The 26,726-nt window shown below is 39.5% G+C and overlaps 1 protein-coding gene across 1 annotated transcript in view; it reads left to right on the forward strand.

Moving 5' to 3' along the window:
• Positions 1-26,726, forward strand: part of LOC142186449 (V-set and immunoglobulin domain-containing protein 10-like) — a 146,512-nt gene that overhangs the window by 73,155 nt on the left and 46,631 nt on the right. The window lies entirely within an intron of this gene.

Genomic DNA, 26,726 nt, shown 5'->3' on the forward strand with positions numbered 1-26,726 from the left:
GTAATTCAGGAGAAATCCCTCCTCTAATTCATGTGAGATTCTCAGTACACATGTAGCAGAGCCCAGATTGTTACTGAGACGTGTGTGTGATATGGTAGCCCGGCAGATCTGCTGTATTATGAAGGCTGCGCCGGGTGGTGGATCTAGTGCTGATTGTTTGGCTCCTCCATTGTATGGGACCTGCATAAATCATGTGTCTGAACGTGGATGTAACTGCACCTCCAACCTGATCCTCTCACTCTGCTCATACAATGCAAAACGGGACACAACGAAACACTGTCCAGGTGAGCGCAGATGTAGCAGAGCTGTCTGATAACACTCACACTACTACTACACTCACCGGCCACTTTATTAGGTACACCTGTCCAACTGCTCGTTAACACTTAATTTCTAATCAGCCAATCACATGGCGGCAACTCAGTGCATTTCGGCATGTAGACATGGTCAAGACAATCTCCTGCAGTTCAGACCGAGCATCAGTATGGGGGGGAAGAAAGGTGATTTGAGTGCCTTTGAACGTGGCATGGTTGTTGGTGGCAGAAGGGCTGGTCTGAGTATTTCAGAAACTGCTGATCTACTGGGATTTTCACGCACAACCATCTCTAGGGTTTACAGAGAATGGTCCGAAAAAGAAAAAACATCCAGTGAGCGGCAGTTCTGTGGGGGGCGGAAATGCGTTGTTGATGCCAGAGGTCAGAGGAGAATGGCCAGACTGGTTCCAGCTGATAGAAAGGCAACAGTGACTCAAATAGCCACCCGTTACACCCAAGGTAGCCAGAAGAGCATCTCTGAACGCCGCACAGGACGTCCAACTTTGAGGCTACAGATGGGCTACAGCAGCAGAAGACCACACCGGGGGCCACTCCTTTCAGCTAAGAACAGGAAACTGAGGCTACAATTTGCACAAGCTCATCGAAATTGGACAATTGAAGATTGGAAAAACGTTGCCTGGTCTGATGAGTCTCGATTTCTGCTGCGACATTCGGATGGTAGGGTCAGAATTTGGCGTCAACAACATGAAAGCATGGATCCATCCTGCCTTGTATCGGTAACGGTTCAGGCTGCTGGTGGTGGTGTCATGGTGTGGGGAATATTTTCTTGGCACTCTTTGGGCCCCCCCTTGGTACCAATTGAGCATCGTTGCAACGCCAAAGCCTACCTGAGTATTGTTACTGACCATGTCCATCCCTTTATGACCACAATGTACCCAACATCTGATGGCTACTTTCAGCAGGATAATGCAATGCCATGTCATAAAGCTGGAATCATCTCAGACTGGTTTCTTGAACATGACAATGAGTTCACTGTACTCCAATGGCCTCCACAGTCACCAGATCTCAATCCAATAGAGGAGCATCTTTGGGATGTGGTGGAACGGGAGATTCGCATCATGGATGTGCAGCCGACAAATCTGCGACTGCAACTGTGTGATGCCATCATGTCAATATGGAGCAAAATCTCTGAGGAATGCTTCCAGCACCTTGTTGTATCTATGCCACGAAGAATTGAGGCAGTTCTGAAGGCAAAAGGGGGTCCAACCCGTTACTAGCATGGTGGACCTAATAAAGTGGCCGGTGAGTGTACATTATATTACATAGTGGTTAGTGCTCATACACACAGTCACATCACAGATCCATACGAGCTCCGAGTGCTGTAGTGTTACACTATAGGGTCAAAGGCCATAAAGTACCGTCATATACAGGTTACATAGTTACATAGTTGATGAGATTGGATAAAGACATTAGTCCATCAAGTCCAACCTATAACCCTACAATCCCTACAGTGTTGATCCAGGGGAAGGAAAAAAAACCCATGAGACTCCTGCCAATTGTCCTATTTCCTTCCCGACTCCAAATCTGGCAGTCAGTATAAAAACCTGGATCAACCTGTTATACTTTTCTCTTCAAGAAAGGCATCCAGGCCCTCTTTGAACTTGTTTAATGAATCCGCCATCACCACTTCCCGGGGCAGAGAGTTCCAGAGCCTCGTTGTTCTTACTGTGAAGAATTCCCTTCTATGTTTCTGGTGAAACCTTCTCTCCTCCAGACGTAGAGGGTGTCCCCTTGTCACTGGTCTAGGTGTAGAGGATGTCCCCTTGTCACTGTCACTGGTCTGGGGGTAGAGGACGTCCCCTTGTCACTGTCACTGGTCTAGGTGTAGAGGACGTCCCCTTGTCACTGGTTGAGGTGTAGAGGACGTCCCCTTGTCACTGTCACCGGTCTAGGTGTAGAGGACGTCCCCTTGTCACTGTCACCGGTCTAGGTGTAGAGGACGTCCCCTTGTCACTGTCACCGGTCTAGGTGTAGAGGACGTCCCCTTGTCACTGTCACCGGTCTTGGTGTAGAGGACGTCCCCTCATCACTGTCACCGGTCTAGGTGTAGAGGACGTCCCCTTGTCACTGTCACCGGTCTAGGTGTAGAGGACGTCCTCTTGTCACTGTCACTGGTCTAGGTGTAGAGAACATCCTCTTATTGTCACCGGTCTAGGTGTAGAGGACGTCTCCTTGTCACTGTCATTGGTCTAGGTGTAGAGGATGTCTCCTTGTCACTGGTCTAGGTGTAGAGGACGTCCCCTTGTCACTGTCACCGATCTAGGTGTAGAGGATGTCCCCTTGTCACTGTCACTGGTCTAGGTGTAGAGGATGTCTCCTTGTCACTGGTCTAGGTGTAGAGGACCTCCCCTTGTCACTGTCATTGGTCTAGGTGTATAGGATGTCCCCTTATTACTGTCACTGGTCTAGGTGTAGAGGATGTCTCCTTGTCACTGTCACCGATATAGGTGTAGAGGACGTCCCCTTGTCACTGTCACTGGTCTAGGGGTAGAGGACGTCCCCTTGTCACTGTCACTGGTCTAGGTGTAGAGGACGTCCCCTTGTCACTGTCACTGGTCTAGGTGTAGAGGACGTCCCCTTGTAACCGGTCTTGGTGTAGAGGACGTCCCCTTGTCACTGTCACTGGTCTAGGTGTAGAAGACGTCCCCTTGTCACTGGTTGAGGTGTAGAGGACATCCCCTTGTCACTGTCATTGGTCTAGGTGTAGAGGACGTCCCCTTGTCACTGTCACCGGTCTAGGTGTAGAGGACGTCCCCTTGTCACTGGTCTTGGTGTAGAGGACGTCCCCTTGTCACTGTCACTGGTCTAGGTGTAGAGGACGTCCCCTTGTCACTGTCACCGGTCTAGGTGTAGAGGACGTCCTCTTGTCACTGTCACTGGTCTAGGTGTAGAGAACATCCTCTTATCATTGTCACCGGTCTAGGTGTAGAGGACGTCTCCTTGTCACTGTCATTGGTCTAGGTGTAGAGGACGCCCCCTTGTCACTGTCACTGGTCTAGGTGTAGAGGACGTCCCCTTGTCACTGTCACTGGTCTAGGTGTAGAGGACGTCCCCTTGTCACTGTCACTGGTCTAGGTGTAGAGGACGTCCCTGTATCACTGTCACTGGTTTAGGTGTAGAGGACCTCCCCTTGTCACTGTCATTGGTCTAGGTGTATAGGATGTCCCCTTATTACTGTCACTGGTCTAGGTGTAGAGGATGTCTCCTTGTCACTGTCACCGGTCTAGGTGTAGAGGACGTCCCCTTGTCACTGTCACTCGTCTAGGTGTAGAGGACGTCCCCTTGTCACTGTCACTGGCCTAGGTGTAGAGGACGTCCCCTTGTCACTGTCACTCGTCTAGGTGTAGAGGACGTCCCCTTGTCACTGTCACTGGCCTAGGTGTAGAGGACGTCCCCTTGTCACTGTCACTGGTCTAGGTGTAGAGGACGTCCCCTTGTCACTGTCACTGGCCTAGGTGTAGAGGACGTCCCCTTGTCACTGTCACTGGTCTAGGTGTAGAGGACGTCCCCTTGTCACTGTCACTGGCCTAGGTGTAGAGGACGTCCCCTTATCACTGTCACTCGTCTAGGTGTAGAGGACGTCCCCTTGTCACTGTCACTGGCCTAGGTGTAGAGGACGTCCCCTTGTCACTGTCACTGGCCTAGGTGTAGAGGACGTCCCCTTGTCACTGTCACTGGTCTAGGTGTAGAGGACGTCCCCTTGTCACTGTCACTGGTCTAGGTGTAGAGGACGTCCCCTTGTCACTGGTCTAGGTGTAGAGGACGTCCCCTTGTCACTGTCACTGGTCTAGGTGTAGAGGACGTCCCCTTGTCACTGTCACTGGTCTAGGTGTAGAGGACGTCCCCTTGTCACTGGTCTAGGTGTAGAGGATGTCCCCTTGTCAATGTCACTGGTCTAGGTGTAGAGGACGTCCCCTTATCACTGTCACTGGTCTAGGTGTAGAGGACGTCCCCTTGTCACTGTCACTGGTCTAGGTGTAGAGGACGTCCCCTTGTCACCGGTCTAGGTGTAGAGGACGTCCCCTTGTCACTGGTCTAGGTGTAGAGGATGTCTCCTTGTCACTGGTCTAGGTGTAGAGGACGTCCCCTTATTACTGTTACTGGTCTAGGTGTAGAGGACGTCCCCTTATCACTGTCACTGGTCTAGGTGTAGAGGACGTCCCCTTATTACTGTTACTGGTCTAGGTGTAGAGGACGTCCCCTTGTCACTGGTCTAGGTGTAGAGGACGTCCCCTTATCACTGTCACTGGTCTAGGTGTAGAGGACGTCCCCTTATTACTGTCACTGGTCTAGGTGTAGAGGACGTCCCCTTGTCACTGGTCTAGGTGTAGAGGACGTCCCCTTATCACTGTCACTGGTCTAGGTGTAGAGGACGTCCCCTTATCACTGTCACTGGTCTAGGTGTAGAGGACGTCCCCTTGTCACTGGTCTAGGTGTAGAGGACGTCCCCTTGTCACTGGTCTAGGTGTAGAGGACGTCCCCTTATTACTGTTACTGGTCTAGGTGTAGAGGACGTCCCCTTATTACTGTCACTGGTCTAGGTGTAGAGGACGTCCCCTTGTCACTGGTCTAGGTGTAGAGGACGTCCCCTTATTACTGTCACTGGTCTAGGTGTAGAGGACGTCCCCTTGTCACTGTTTGTAGTAGCTTTTTAACCTCTCATTGTCCTCCAATCCACCCATTCCCCTAATCATTTTGGTTGCCCGTCTTTGCAGGTGAGTAGACCGGTCTGATAACACTCACACTACTACTACTATACTATATACATACTACACATTCTACTACAGTACATACTGATACTACACATTCTACTACAGTACATACTGATACTACACATTCTACTACAGTACATACTGATACTACACATTCTACTACAGTACATACTGATACTACACATTCTACTACAGTACATACTGATACTACACATTCTACTACAGTGCATACCGATACTACACATTCTACTACGGTACATACCGATACTACACATTCTACTACGGTACATACCGATACTACACATTCTACTACGGTACATACCGATACTACACATTCTACTACGGTACATACCGATACTACACATTCTACTACGGTACATACCGATACTACACATTCTACTACGGTACATACCGATACTACACATTCTACTACGGTACATACCGATACTACACATTCTACTACGGTACATACCGATACTACACATTCTACTACGGTACATACCGATACTACACATTCTACTACGGTACATACCGATACTACACATTCTACTACGGTACATACCGATACTACACATTCTACTACAGTACATACCGATACTACACATTCTACTACAGTGCATACCGATACTACACATTCTACTACAGTGCATACCGATACTACACATTCTACTACAGTGCATACCGATACTACACATTCTACTACAGTACATACCGATACTACACATTCTACTACGGTGCATACCGATACTACACATTCTACTACGGTACATACCGATACTACACATTCTACTACGGTACATACCGATACTACACATTCTACTACGGTACATACCGATACTACACATTCTACTACGGTACATACCGATACTACACATTCTACTACGGTACATACCGATACTACACATTCTACTACGGTACATACCGATACTACACATTCTACTACGGTACATACCGATACTACACATTCTACTACGGTACATACCGATACTACACATTCTACTACAGTACATACCGATACTACACATTCTACTACAGTACATACCGATACTACACATTCTACTACAGTACATACCGATACTACACATTCTACTACAGTGCATACCGATACTACACATTCTACTACAGTGCATACCGATACTACACATTCTACTACAGTGCATACCGATACTACACATTCTACTACAGTGCATACCGATACTACACATTCTACTACAGTGCATACCGATACTACACATTCTACTACAGTACATACCGATACTACACATTCTACTACAGTACATACCGATACTACACATTCTACTACAGTACATACCGATACTACACATTCTACTACAGTACATACCGATACTACACATTCTACTACAGTACATACCGATACTACACATTCTACTACAGTACATACCGATACTACACATTCTACTACAGTACATACCGATACTACACATTCTACTACAGTACATACCGATACTACACATTCTACTACAGTACATACCGATACTACACATTCTACTACAGTACATACTGATACTACACATTCTACTACAGTGCATACCGATACTACACATTCTACTACAGTACATACCGATACTACACATTCTACTACGGTACATACCGATACTACACATTCTACTACGGTACATACCGATACTACACATTCTACTACGGTACATACCGATACTACACATTCTACTACGGTACATACCGATACTACACATTCTACTACGGTACATACCGATACTACACATTCTACTACGGTACATACCGATACTACACATTCTACTACGGTACATACCGATACTACACATTCTACTACGGTACATACTGATACTACACATTCTACTACAGTACATACCGATACTACACATTCTACTACAGTACATACCGATACTACACATTCTACTACAGTGCATACCGATACTACACATTCTACTACAGTGCATACCGATACTACACATTCTACTACAGTGCATACCGATACTACACATTCTACTACAGTACATACCGATACTACACATTCTACTACAGTGCATACCGATACTACACATTCTACTACAGTACATACCGATACTACACATTCTACTACAGTACATACCGATACTACACATTCTACTACAGTACATACCGATACTACACATTCTACTACAGTACATACCGATACTACACATTCTACTACAGTACATACCGATACTACACATTCTACTACAGTACATACCGATACTACACATTCTACTACAGTACATACCGATACTACACATTCTAATACAGTACATACTGATACTACACATTCTACTACAGTACCTGCCGCTACTACACATTCTACTACAGTACATACTGATACTACACATTCTACTACAGTACATACCGATACTACACATTCTACTACAGTACCTGCCGCTACTACACATTCTACTATAGTACATACTGATACTACACACTCTACTACAGTACATACCGATACTACACATTCTACTACAGTACATACTGATACTACACATTCTACTACAGTACATACTGATACTACACATTCTACTACAGTACATACTGATACTACACATTCTACTACAGTACATACCGATACTACACATTCTACTACAGTACCTGCCGCTACTACACATTCTACTATAGTACATACTGATACTACACATTCTACTACAGTACATACCGATACTACACATTCTACTACGGTACATACTGATACTACACATTCTACTACAGTACATACTGATACTACACATTCTACTACAGTACATACTGATACTACACATTCTACTACAGTACATACTGATACTACACATTCTACTACAGTACATACCGATACTACACATTCTACTACAGTACATACTGATACTACACATTCTACTACAGTACATACTGATACTACACATTCTACTACAGTACATACCGATACTACACATTCTACTACGGTACATACTGATACTACACATTCTACTACAGTACATACTGATACTACACACTCTACTACAGTACATACCGATACTACACATTCTACTACAGTACATACTGATACTACACATTCTACTACAGTACATACCGATACTACACATTCTACTACAGTACATACTGATACTACACATTCTACTACAGTACCTGCCGCTACTACACATTCTACTACAGTACATACTGATACTACACATTCTACTACAGTACATACCGATACTACACACTCTACTACAGTACATACCGATACTACACATTCTACTACAGTGCATACTGATACTACACATTCTACTACAGTACATACTGATACTACACATTCTACTACAGTACATACTGATACTACACATTCTACTGCAATACATACTGATACTACACATACTACTACAGTACATGCCGCTACTACACATTCTACTACAGTACATACTGATACTACACATTCTACTACAGTACATACCGATACTACACATTCTACTACAGTACATACTGATACTACACATTCTACTACAGTACATACCGATACTACACATTCTACTACAGTACTTGCCGCTACTACACATTCTACTACAGTACATACTGATACTACACATTCTACTGTAGTACCTGCCGCTACTACACATTCTACTACAGTACATACCGATACTACACATTCTACTACAGTACCTGCAGCTACTACACATTCTACTACAGTACACACTGATACTACACACTCTACTACAGTACATACTGATACTACACATTCTACTACAGTACCTGCCGCTACTACACATTCTACTACAGTACATACTGATACTACACATTCTACTACAGTACATACTGATACTACACATTCTACTACGGTACATACTGATACTACACATTCTACTACAGTACCTGCCGCTACTACACATTCTACTACAGTACATACTGATACTACACACTCTACTACAGTACATACTGATACTACACATTCTACTACAGTGCATACTGATACTACACATTCTACTACAGTACATACTGATACTACACATTCTACTACAATACATACTGATACTACACACTCTACTACAGTACATACTGATACTACACATTCTACTACAGTACATACTGCTACTACACATTCTACTACAGTACATACTGCTACTACACATTCTACTACAGTACATACTGATACTACACATTCTACTACAGTACATACTGATACTACACACTCTACTACAGTACATACTGATACTACACATTCTACTACAGTACATACTGATACTACACATTCTACTACAGTACATACCGATACTACACATTCTACTACAGTACATACCGATACTACACATTCTACTACAGTACATACTGATACTACACATTCTACTACAGTACATACCGATACTACACATTCTACTACAGTACCTGCCGCTACTACACATTCTACTATAGTACATACTGATACTACACACTCTACTACAGTACATACCGATACTACACATTCTACTACAGTACATACTGATACTACACATTCTACTACAGTACATACTGATACTACACATTCTACTACAGTACATACCGATACTACACATTCTACTACAGTACCTGCCGCTACTACACATTCTACTATAGTACATACTGATACTACACATTCTACTACAGTACATACCGATACTACACATTCTACTACAGTACATACTGATACTACACATTCTACTACAGTACATACTGATACTACACATTCTACTACAGTACATACCGATACTACACATTCTACTACGGTACATACTGATACTACACATTCTACTACAGTACATACTGATACTACACACTCTACTACAGTACATACCGATACTACACATTCTACTACAGTACATACTGATACTACACACTCTACTACAGTACATACTGATACTACACATTCTACTACAGTGCATACTGATACTACACATTCTACTACAGTACATACTGATACTACACATTCTACTACAGTACATACTGATACTACACATTCTACTGCAATACATACTGATACTACACATACTACTACAGTACATGCCGCTACTACACATTCTACTACAGTACATACTGATACTACACATTCTACTACAGTACATACCGATACTACACATTCTACTACAGTACATACTGATACTACACATTCTACTACAGTACATACCGATACTACACATTCTACTACAGTACTTGCCGCTACTACACATTCTACTACAGTACATACTGATACTACACATTCTACTGTAGTACCTGCCGCTACTACACATTCTACTACAGTACATACCGATACTACACATTCTACTACAGTACCTGCAGCTACTACACATTCTACTACAGTACACACTGATACTACACACTCTACTACAGTACATACTGATACTACACATTCTACTACAGTACCTGCCGCTACTACACATTCTACTACAGTACATACTGATACTACACATTCTACTACAGTACATACTGATACTACACATTCTACTACGGTACATACTGATACTACACATTCTACTACAGTACCTGCCGCTACTACACATTCTACTACAGTACATACTGATACTACACACTCTACTACAGTACATACTGATACTACACATTCTACTACAGTACATACCGATACTACACATTCTACTACAGTACATACTGATACTACACATACTACTACAGTACATACCGATACTACACATTCTACTACAGTACATACTGATACTACACATTCTACTACAGTACCTGCCACTACTACACATTCTACTACAGTACCTGCCACTACTACACATTCTACTACAGTACATACTGATACTACACATTCTACTACGGTACATACCGATACTACACATTCTACTACGGTACATACCGATACTACACATTCTACTACAGTACATACTGATACTACACATTCTACTACAGTACATACTGATACTACACATTCTACTACAGTACCTGCCGCTACTACACATTCTACTACAGTACATACTGATACTACACATTCTACTACAGTACATACCGATACTACACATTCTACTACAGTACCTGCCGCTACTACACATTCTACTACAGTACATACTGATACTACACATTCTACTACAGTACATACTGATACTACACATTCTACTACAGTACATACTGATACTACACATACTACTACAGTACATACCGATACTACACATTCTACTACAGTACATACTGATACTACACATTCTACTACAGTACCTGCCACTACTACACATTCTACTACAGTACCTGCCACTACTACACATTCTACTACAGTACATACTGATACTACACATTCTACTACGGTACATACCGATACTACACATTCTACTACGGTACATACCGATACTACACATTCTACTACGGTACATACCGATACTACACATTCTACTACGGTACATACCGATACTACACATTCTACTACGGTACATACCGATACTACACATTCTACTACAGTACATACCGATACTACACATACTACTACAGTACATACTGCTACTACACATTCTACTACAGTACATACTGATACTACACATTCTACTGCAGTACATACTGATACTACACATTCTACTACAGTACATACTGATACTACACATTCTACTACAGTACATACTGATACTACACACTCTACTACAGTACATACTGATACTACACATTCTACTACAGTACATACTGATACTACACATTCTACTACAGTACATACTGATACTACACATTCTACTACAGTACATACTGATACTACACATTCTACTACAGTACATACTGATACTACACATTCTACTACAGTACATACTGATACTACACATACTACTACAGTACATACCGATACTACACATTCTACTACGGTACATACTGATACTACACATTCTACTACAGTACATACTGATACTACACATTCTACTACAGTACATACCGATACTACACATTCTACTACAGTACATACCGATACTACACATTCTACTACAGTGCATACTGATACTACACATTCTACTACAGTACATACTGATACTACACATTCTACTACAATACATACTGATACTACACACTCTACTACAGTACCTGCCGCTACTACACATACTACTACAGTACATACCGATACTACACATTCTACTACAGTACATACTGATACTACACACTCTACTACAGTACATACCGATACTACACATTCTACTACAGTGCATACTGATACTACACATTCTACTACAGTACATACTGATACTACACATTCTACTACAATACATACTGATACTACACACTCTACTACAGTACATACTGATACTACACATTCTACTACAGTACATACTGCTACTACACATTCTACTACAGTACATACTGCTACTACACATTCTACTACAGTACATACTGATACTACACATTCTACTACAGTACATACTGATACTACACACTCTACTACAGTACATACTGATACTACACATTCTACTACAGTACATACTGATACTACACATTCTACTACAGTACATACCGATACTACACATTCTACTACAGTACATACCGATACTACACATTCTACTACAGTACATACCGATACTACACATTCTACTACAGTACATACCGATACTACACATACTACTACAGTACATACTGATACTACACATTCTACTACAGTACATACTGATACTACACATTCTACTACAGTACATACTGATACTACACATTCTACTACAGTACATACTGATACTACACATTCTACTACAGTACCTGCCGCTACTACACATTCTACTACAGTACATACCGATACTACACATTCTACTACAGTACATACTGATACTACACATTCTACTACAGTACATACCGATACTACACATTCTACTACAGTACATACTGATACTACACATTCTACTACAGTACATACTGATACTACACATTCTACTACAGTACATACTGATACTACACATTCTACTACAGTGCATACCGATACTACACATTCTACTACAGTACATACTGATACTACACACTCTACTACGGTACATACCGATACTACACATTCTACTGCAGTACATACCGATACTACACATTCTACTACGGTACATACCGATACTACACATTCTACTACGGTACATACTGATACTACACATTCTACTACAGTACATACTGATACTAAACATTCTACTACAGTACATACTGCTACTACACATTCTACTACAGTACATACTGATACTACACATTCTACTACAGTACCTGCCGCTACTACACATTCTACTATAGTACATACTGATACTACACACTCTACTACAGTACATACCGATACTACACATTCTACTGCAGTACATACTGATACTACACATTCTACTGCAGTACATACTGATACTACACATTCTACTGCAATACATACTGATACTACACATACTACTACAGTACATACCGATACTACACATTCTACTACAGTGCATACTGATACTACACATTCTACTACAGTACATACTGCTACTACACATTCTACTACAGTACATACTGATACTACACATTCTACTACAGTACATACTGATACTACACATTCTACTACAGTACATACTGATACTACACATTCTACTACAGTACATACTGATACTACACATTCTACTACAGTACATACCGATACTACACATTCTACTACAGTACATACTGCTACTACACATTCTACTACAGTACATACCGATACTACACATTCTACTACAGTACATACTGATACTACACATTCTACTGCAGTACCTGCCGCTACTACACATTCTACTACAGTACATACCGATACTACACATTCTACTACAGTACATACCGATACTACACATTCTACTACAGTACCTGCCGCTACTACACATTCTACTACAGTACATACTGATACTACACACTCTACTACGGTACACACCGATACTACACATTCTACTACGGTACATACCGATACTACACATTCTACTACAGTACCTGCCACTACTACACATTCTACTACAGTACATACTGATACTACACACTCTACTACAGTACATACCGATACTACACATTCTACTACGGTACATACCGATACTACACATTCTACTACGGTACATACTGATACTACACATTCTACTACAGTACATACTGATACTACACATTCTACTACAGTACATACTGCTACTACACATTCTACTACAGTACCTGCCACTACTACACATTCTACTACAGTGCATACTGATACTACACACTCTACTACAGTACATACCGATACTACACATTCTACTACAGTGCATACTGATACTACACATTCTACTACAGTACATACTGATACTACACATTCTACTACAATACATACTGATACTACACACTCTACTACAGTACCTGCCGCTACTACACATACTACTACAGTACATACCGATACTACACATTCTACTACAGTACATACTGATACTACACACTCTACTACAGTACATACTGATACTACACATTCTACTACAGTACATACTGATACTACACACTCTACTACAGTACATACTGATACTACACATTCTACTACAGTACATACTGATACTACACATTCTACTACGGTACATACCGATACTACACATTCTACTACGGTACATACCGATACTACACATTCTACTACAGTACATACTGATACTACACACTCTACTACAGTACATACTGATACTACACACTCTACTACAGTACATACTGATACTACACATTCTACTACAGTACATACTGATACTACACATTCTACTACGGTACATACCGATACTACACATTCTACTACGGTACATACCGATACTACACATTCTACTACGGTACATACCGATACTACACATTCTACTGCAGTACATACCGATACTACACATTCTAATACAGTACATACTGCTACTACACATTCTACTGCAGTACATACCGATACTACACATTCTACTACAGTACATACCGATACTACACATTCTACTACAGTGCATACCGATACTACACATTCTACTACGGTACATACCGATACTACACATTCTACTACAGTACATACTGATACTACACATTCTACTACGGTACATACTGATACTACACATTCTACTACAGTACCTGCCACTACTACACATTCTACTACAGTACATACTGATACTACACACTCTACTACAGTACATACTGCTACTACACATTCTACTACAGTACATACTGATACTACACATTCTACTACAGTACATACTGATACTACACACTCTACTACAGTACATACTGCTACTACACATTCTACTACAGTACATACTGATACTACACATTCTACTACAGTACATACTGATACTACACATTCTACTACAGTACATACTGATACTACACATTCTACTACAGTACATACTGATACTACACATTCTACTACAGTGCATACTGATACTACACATTCTACTACAGTACATACTGATACTACACATTCTACTACAGTGCATACTGATACTACACATTCTACTACAGTACATACTGATACTACACATTCTACTACAGTACATACTGATACTACACATTCTACTACAGTACATACTGATACTACACATTCTACTACAGTACATACTGATACTACACATTCTACTACAGTACATACTGATACTACACACTCTACTACAGTACATACTGATACTACACATTCTACTACAGTACATACTGATACTACACACTCTACTACAGTACATACTGATACTACACATTCTACTACAGTACATACTGATACTACACACTCTACTACAGTACATACTGATACTACACATTCTACTACAGTACATACTGATACTACACATTCTACTACGGTACATACTGATACTACACATTCTACTACAGTACATACTGATACTACACATTCTACTACGGTACATACTGATACTACACATTCTACTACAGTACCTGCCACTACTACACATTCTACTACAGTACATACTGATACTACACACTCTACTACAGTACATACCGATACTACACATTCTACTACAGTACATACTGATACTACACATTCTACTACAGTACATACTGATACTACACACTCTACTACAGTACCTGCCGCTACTACACATACTACTACAGTACATACCGATACTACACATTCTACTACAGTGCATACTGATACTACACATTCTACTACAGTACATACTGATACTACACATTCTACTACAGTACATACTGATACTACACATTCTACTACAGTACCTGCCACTACTACACATTCTACTACAGTACATACCGATACTACACATTCTACTACAGTACATACTGATACTACACATTCTACTACAGTACCTGCCACTACTACACATTCTACTACAGTACATACCGATACTACACATTCTACTACAGTACATACTGATACTACACACTCTACTACAGTACCTGCCGCTACTACACATACTACTACAGTACATACCGATACTACACATTCTACTACAGTGCATACTGATACTACACATTCTACTACAGTACATACTGATACTACACATTCTACTACAGTACATACTGATACTACACATTCTACTACAGTACCTGCCACTACTACACATTCTACTACAGTACATACTGATACTACACATTCTACTACAGTGCATACCGATACTACACATTCTACTACAGTACCTGCAGCTACTACACATTCTACTACAGTACATACTGATACTACACATTCTACTACAGTACATACCGATACTACACATTCTACTACAGTACATACTGATACTACACATTCTACTACAGTACATACTGATACTACACATTCTACTACAGTACATACCGATACTACACATTCTACTACAGTACCTGCAGCTACTACACATTCTACTACAGTACATACTGATACTACACATTCTACTACAGTACATACCGATACTACACATTCTACTACAGTACATACTGATACTACACACTCTACTACAGTACCTGCCGCTACTACACATACTACTACAGTACATACCGATACTACACATTCTACTACAGTGCATACTGATACTACACATTCTACTACAGTACATACTGATACTACACATTCTACTACAGTACATACTGATACTACACATTCTACTACAGTACCTGCCACTACTACACATTCTACTACAGTACATACTGATACTACACATTCTACTACAGTGCATACCGATACTACACATTCTACTACAGTACCTGCAGCTACTACACATTCTACTACAGTACATACTGATACTACACATTCTACTACAGTACATACCGATACTACACATTCTACTACAGTACCTGCAGCTACTACACATTCTACTACAGTACATACTGATACTACACATTCTACTACAGTGCATACTGATACTACACATTCTACTACAGTACCTGCAGCTACTACACATTCTACTACAGTACATACTGATACTACACATTCTACTACAGTACATACCGATACTACACATTCTACTACAGTACATACTGATACTACACATTCTACTACAGTACATACCGATACTACACATTCTACTAAAGTACATACTGATACTACACATTCTACTACAGTACATACTGATACTACACATTCTACTACAGTACATACCGATACTACACATTCTACTACAGTACATACCGATACTACACATTCTACTACAGTACATACTGATACTACACATTCTACTACAGTACATACTGATACTACACACTCTACTACAGTACATACTGATACTACACATTCTACTACAGTACATACTGATACTACACACTCTACTACAGTACCTGCCGCTACTACACATACTACTACAGTTCATACCGATACTACACATTCTACTACAGTGCATACTGATACTACACATTCTACTACAGTACATACCGATACTACACATTCTACTACAGTACATACTGATACTACACATACTACTACAGTACATACCGATACTACACATTCTACTACAGTACATACCGATACTACACATTCTACTACAGTACCTGCAGCTACTACACATTCTACTACAGTACATACTGATACTACACATTCTACTACAGTACATACTGATACTACACATTCTACTACAGTGCATACTGATACTACACATTCTACTACAGTACCTGCCACTACTACACATTCTACTGCAGTACATACTGATACTACACACTCTACTACAGTACATACCGATACTACACATTCTACTACAGTACATACTAATACTACACATTCTACTACGGTACATACTGATACTACACATTCTACTACGGTACATACTGATACTACACATTCTACTACAGTACATACTGATACTACACACTCTACTACAGTACCTGCCGCTACTACACATACTACTACAGTACATACCGATACTACACATTCTACTACAGTGCATACTGATACTACACATTCTACTACAGTACATACTGATACTACACATTCTACTACAGTACATACTGATACTACACATTCTACTACAGTACCTGCCACTACTACACATTCTACTACAGTACATACCGATACTACACATTCTACTACAGTACATACTGATACTACACATTCTACTACAGTACCTGCCACTACTACACATTCTACTACAGTACATACCGATACTACACATTCTACTACAGTACATACTGATACTACACACTCTACTACAGTACCTGCCGCTACTACACATACTACTACAGTTCATACCGATACTACACATTCTACTACAGTGCATACTGATACTACACATTCTACTACAGTACATACTGATACTACACACTCTACTACAGTACATACTGATACTACACACTCTACTACAGTACATACCGATACTACACACTCTACTACAGTACATACTGATACTACACATTCTACTACAGTACATACTGATACTACACATTCTACTACAGTACATACCGATACTACACATTCTACTACAGTACATACCGATACTACACACTCTACTACAGTACATACCGATACTACACATTCTACTACAGTACATACTGATACTACACATTCTACTACAGTACATACTGCTACTACACATTCTACTACGGTACATACTGATACTACACATTCTACTACAGTACATACTGATACTACACACTCTACTACAGTACATACTGATACTACACATTCTACTACAGTACATACTGATACTACACACTCTACTACAGTACATACCGATACTACACACTCTACTACAGTACATACCGATACTACACATTCTACTACAGTACCTGCAGCTACTACACATTCTACTACAGTACATACTGATACTACACATTCTACTACAGTACATACCGATACTACACATTCTACTACAGTACATACTGATACTACACATTCTACTACAGTACATACTGATACTACACATTCTACTACAGTACATACTGATACTACACATTCTACTACAGTACATACTGATACTACACACTCTACTACAGTACATACCGATACTACACATTCTACTACAGTACATACTGATACTACACATTCTACTACGGTACATACTGATACTACACACTCTACTACAGTACATACTGATACTACACATTCTACTACAGTACATACTGATACTACACATTCTACTACAGTACATACTGATACTACACATTCTACTGCAGTACCTGCCGCTACTACACATTCTACTACAGTACATACCGATACTACACATTCTACTACAGTACATACCGATACTACACATTCTACTACAGTACATACCGATACTACACATTCTACTACAGTACATACTGATACTACACATTCTACTACAGTACATACTGCTACTACACATTCTACTACGGTACATACTGATACTACACATTCTACTACAGTACATACTGATACTACACATTCTACTACAGTACATACTGATACTACACATTCTACTACAGTACATACTGATACTACACATTCTACTACAGTACATACTGATACTACACATTCTACTGCAGTACCTGCCGCTACTACACATTCTACTACAGTACATACTGATACTACACATTCTACTACAGTACATACTGATAATACACATTCTACTACAGTACATACCGATACTACACATTCTACTACAGTACATACCGATACTACACATTCTACTACAGTACATACTGATACTACACATTCTACTACAGTACATACTGCTACTACACATTCTACTACGGTACATACTGATACTACACATTCTACTACAGTACATACTGATACTACACATTCTACTACAGTACATACTGATACTACACATTCTACTACAGTACATACTGATAATACACATTCTACTACAGTACATACCGATACTACACATTCTACTACAGTACATACTGATACTACACATTCTACTACAGTACCTGCCACTACTACACATTCTACTACAGTACATACTGATACTACACACTCTACTACAGTACATACCGATACTACACATTCTACTACAGTACATACTGATACTACACATTCTACTACGGTACATACTGATACTACACATTCTACTACGGTACATACTGATACTACACATTCTACTACAGTACATACTGCTACTACACATTCTACTACGGTACATACTGATACTACACATTCTACTACGGTACATACTGATACTACACACTCTACTACAGTACATACTGATACTACACATTCTACTACAGTACATACTGATACTACACATTCTACTACAGTACATACTGATACTACACATTCTACTGCAGTACCTGCCGCTACTACACATTCTACTACAGTACATACCGATACTACACATTCTACTACAGTACATACCGATACTACACATTCTACTACAGTACATACCGATACTACACATTCTACTACAGTACATACCGATACTACACATTCTACTACAGTACATACCGATACTACACATTCTACTACAGTACATACCGATACTACACATTCTACTACAGTACATACTGCTACTACACATTCTACTACGGTACATACTGATACTACACATTCTACTACAGTACATACCGATACTACACATTCTACTACAGTGCATACCGATACTACACATACTACTACAGTACATACTGATACTACACACTCTACTACAGTACCTGCAGCTACTACACATTCTACTACAGTACATACTGATACTACACATTCTACTACAGTACATACTGATACTACACATTCTACTACAGTACCTGCAGCTACTACACATTCTACTACAGTACATACTGATACTACACATTCTACTACAGTGCATACCGATACTACACATTCTACTACAGTACCTGCAGCTACTACACATTCTACTACAGTACATACTGATACTACACATTCTACTACAGTACATACTGATACTACACATTCTACTACAGTACATACCGATACTACACATTCTACTACAGTACATACCGATACTACACATTCTACTACAGTACATACTGATACTACACATTCTACTACAGTACATACTGATACTACACATTCTACTACAGTACATACTGATACTACACATTCTACTACAGTACATACCGATACTACACATTCTACTACAGTACCTGCAGCTACTACACATTCTACTACAGTACATACCGATACTACACATTCTACTACAGTACATACTGATACTACACATTCTACTACAGTACATACTGATACTACACATTCTACTACAGTACATACTGATACTACACATTCTACTACAGTACATACCGATACTACACATTCTACTACAGTACATACTGATACTACACATTCTACTACAGTACATACTGATACTACACACTCTACTACAGTACATACTGATACTACACATTCTACTACAGTACATACTGATACTACACACTCTACTACAGTACCTGCCGCTACTACACATACTACTACAGTACATACCGATACTACACATTCTACTACAGTACATACTGATACTACACATTCTACTACAGTACATACTGATACTACACATTCTACTACAGTACATACCGATACTACACATTCTACTACAGTACATACCGATACTACACATTCTACTACAGTGCATACCGATACTACACATTCTACTACAGTACATACCGATACTACACATTCTACTACAGTACATACTGATACTACACATTCTACTACAGTACATACCGATACTACACATTCTACTACAGTACATACTGATACTACACATACTACTACAGTACATACCGATACTACACATTCTACTACAGTGCATACTGATACTACACATTCTACTACAGTACCTGCCGCTACTACACATTCTACTACAGTACATACCGATACTACACATTCTACTACAGTGCATACTGATACTACACATTCTACTACAGTACATACCGATACTACACATTCTACTACAGTACATACCGATACTACACATTCTACTACAGTACATACCGATACTACACATTCTACTACAGTACATACCGATACTACACATTCTACTACAGTACATACCGATACTACACATTCTACTACAGTACATACCGATACTACACATTCTACTACAGTACATACCGATACTACACATTCTACTACAGTACATACCGATACTACACACTCTACTACAGTACATACTGATACTACACATTCTACTACAATACATACTGATACTACACACTCTACTACAGTACATACCGATACTACACATTCTACTACAGTACATACCGATACTACACATTCTACTACAGTACCTGCAGCTACTACACATTCTACTACAGTACATACTGATACTACACATTCTACTACAGTACATACTGATACTACACATTCTACTACAGTGCATACTGATACTACACATTCTACTACAGTACCTGCCACTACTACACATTCTACTACGGTACATACTGATACTACACATTCTACTACGGTACATACTGATACTACACATTCTACTACGGTACATACTGATACTACACATTCTACTACGGTACATACTGATACTACACACTCTACTACAGTACATACTGATACTACACATTCTACTACAGTACATACTGATACTACACATTCTACTACAGTACATACTGATACTACACATTCTACTACAGTACATACTGATACTACACATTCTACTACAGTACATACTGATACTACACATTCTACTACAGTACATACTGATACTACACATTCTACTGCAGTACCTGCCGCTACTACACATTCTACTACAGTACATACCGATACTACACATTCTACTACAGTACATACTGATACTACACATTCTACTACAGTGCATACTGATACTACACATTCTACTACAGTACATACTGATACTACACATTCTACTACAGTACATACTGATACTACACATTCTACTACAGTACATACCGATACTACACATTCTACTGCAGTACATACTGATACTACACATTCTACTGCAGTACATACTGATACTACACATTCTACTGCAATACATACTGATACTACACATACTACTACAGTACATACCGATACTACACATTCTACTACAGTGCATACTGATACTACACATTCTACTACAGTACATACTGCTACTACACATTCTACTACAGTACATACTGATACTACACATTCTACTACAGTACATACTGATACTACACATTCTACTACAGTACATACTGCTACTACACATTCTACTACAGTACATACTGATACTACACATTCTACTACAGTACATACTGATACTACACATTCTACTGCAGTACCTGCCGCTACTACACATTCTACTACAGTACATACCGATACTACACATTCTACTACAGTACATACCGATACTACACATTCTACTACAGTACCTGCCGCTACTACACATTCTACTACAGTACATACTGATACTACACACTCTACTACGGTACACACCGATACTACACATTCTACTACGGTACATACCGATACTACACATTCTACTACAGTACCTGCCACTACTACACATTCTACTACAGTACATACTGATACTACACACTCTACTACAGTACATACCGATACTACACATTCTACTACGGTACATACCGATACTACACATTCTACTACGGTACATACTGATACTACACATTCTACTACAGTACATACTGATACTACACATTCTACTACAGTACATACTGCTACTACACATTCTACTACAGTACCTGCCACTACTACACATTCTACTACAGTACATACTGATACTACACACTCTACTACAGTACATACCGATACTACACATTCTACTACAGTGCATACTGATACTACACATTCTACTACAGTACATACTGATACTACACATTCTACTACAATACATACTGATACTACACACTCTACTACAGTACCTGCCGCTACTACACATACTACTACAGTACATACCGATACTACACATTCTACTACAGTACATACTGATACTACACACTCTACTACAGTACATACTGATACTACACATTCTACTACAGTACATACTGATACTACACACTCTACTACAGTACATACTGATACTACACATTCTACTACAGTACATACCGATACTACACATTCTACTACAGTACATACCGATACTACACATTCTACTACAGTACATACTGATACTACACATTCTACTACGGTACATACCGATACTACACATTCTACTACGGTACATACTGATACTACACATTCTACTACAGTGCATACTGATACTACACATTCTACTACAGTACATACTGATACTACACATTCTACTACAGTACATACTGATACTACACACTCTACTACAGTACCTGCCGCTACTACACATTCTACTACAGTGCATACTGATACTACACATTCTACTACAGTACATACTGATACTACACATTCTACTACAGTACATACTGATACTACACATTCTACTACAGTACATACTGATACTACACATTCTACTACGGTACATACTGATACTACACATTCTACTACAGTACCTGCCACTACTACACATTCTACTACAGTACATACTGATACTACACACTCTACTACAGTACATACCGATACTACACATTCTACTACAGTACATACTGATACTACACATTCTACTACAGTACATACTGATACTACACATTCTACTACAGTGCATACTGATACTACACATTCTACTACAGTACATACTGATACTACACATTCTACTACAGTGCATACTGATACTACACATTCTACTACAGTACATACTGATACTACACATTCTACTACAGTACATACTGATACTACACATTCTACTACAGTACATACTGATACTACACATTCTACTACAGTACATACTGATACTACACATTCTACTACAGTACATACTGATACTACACACTCTACTACAGTACATACTGATACTACACATTCTACTACAGTACATACTGATACTACACACTCTACTACAGTACATACTGATACTACACATTCTACTACAGTACATACTGATACTACACACTCTACTACAGTACATACTGATACTACACATTCTACTACAGTACATACTGATACTACACATTCTACTACAGTACATACTGATACTACACATTCTACTACAGTACATACTGATACTACACATTCTACTACGGTACATACTGATACTACACATTCTACTACAGTACATACTGATACTACACATTCTACTACGGTACATACTGATACTACACATTCTACTACAGTACCTGCCACTACTACACATTCTACTACAGTACATACTGATACTACACATTCTACTACAGTACATACTGATACTACACACTCTACTACAGTACATACCGATACTACACATTCTACTACAGTACATACTGATACTACACATTCTACTACAGTACATACTGATACTACACACTCTACTACAGTACCTGCCGCTACTACACATACTACTACAGTACATACCGATACTACACATTCTACTACAGTGCATACTGATACTACACATTCTACTACAGTACATACTGATACTACACATTCTACTACAGTACATACTGATACGACACATTCTACTACAGTACCTGCCACTACTACACATTCTACTACAGTACATACCGATACTACACATTCTACTACAGTACATACTGATACTACACATTCTACTACAGTACCTGCCACTACTACACATTCTACTACAGTACATACCGATACTACACATTCTACTACAGTACATACTGATACTACACACTCTACTACAGTACCTGCCGCTACTACACATACTACTACAGTACATACCGATACTACACATTCTACTACAGTGCATACTGATACTACACATTCTACTACAGTACATACTGATACTACACATTCTACTACAGTACATACTGATACTACACATTCTACTACAGTACCTGCCACTACTACACATTCTACTACAGTACATACCGATACTACACATTCTACTACAGTACCTGCAGCTACTACACATTCTACTACAGTACATACTGATACTACACATTCTACTACAGTACATACCGATACTACACATTCTACTACAGTACATACTGATACTACACATTCTACTACAGTACATACTGATACTACACATTCTACTACAGTACATACCGATACTACACATTCTACTACAGTACCTGCAGCTACTACACATTCTACTACAGTACATACTGATACTACACATTCTACTACAGTACATACCGATACTACACATTCTACTACAGTACATACTGATACTACACACTCTACTACAGTACCTGCCGCTACTACACATACTACTACAGTACATACCGATACTACACATTCTACTACAGTGCATACTGATACTACACATTCTACTACAGTACATACTGATACTACACATTCTACTACAGTACATACTGATACTACACATTCTACTACAGTACCTGCCACTACTACACATTCTACTACAGTACATACTGATACTACACATTCTACTACAGTGCATACCGATACTACACATTCTACTACAGTACCTGCAGCTACTACACATTCTACTACAGTACATACTGATACTACACATTCTACTACAGTACATAC

This window comes from Leptodactylus fuscus, unplaced genomic scaffold (genome assembly GCF_031893055.1).
Source record: "Leptodactylus fuscus isolate aLepFus1 unplaced genomic scaffold, aLepFus1.hap2 HAP2_SCAFFOLD_103, whole genome shotgun sequence".
Lineage (NCBI taxonomy): Eukaryota > Metazoa > Chordata > Amphibia > Anura > Leptodactylidae > Leptodactylus > Leptodactylus fuscus.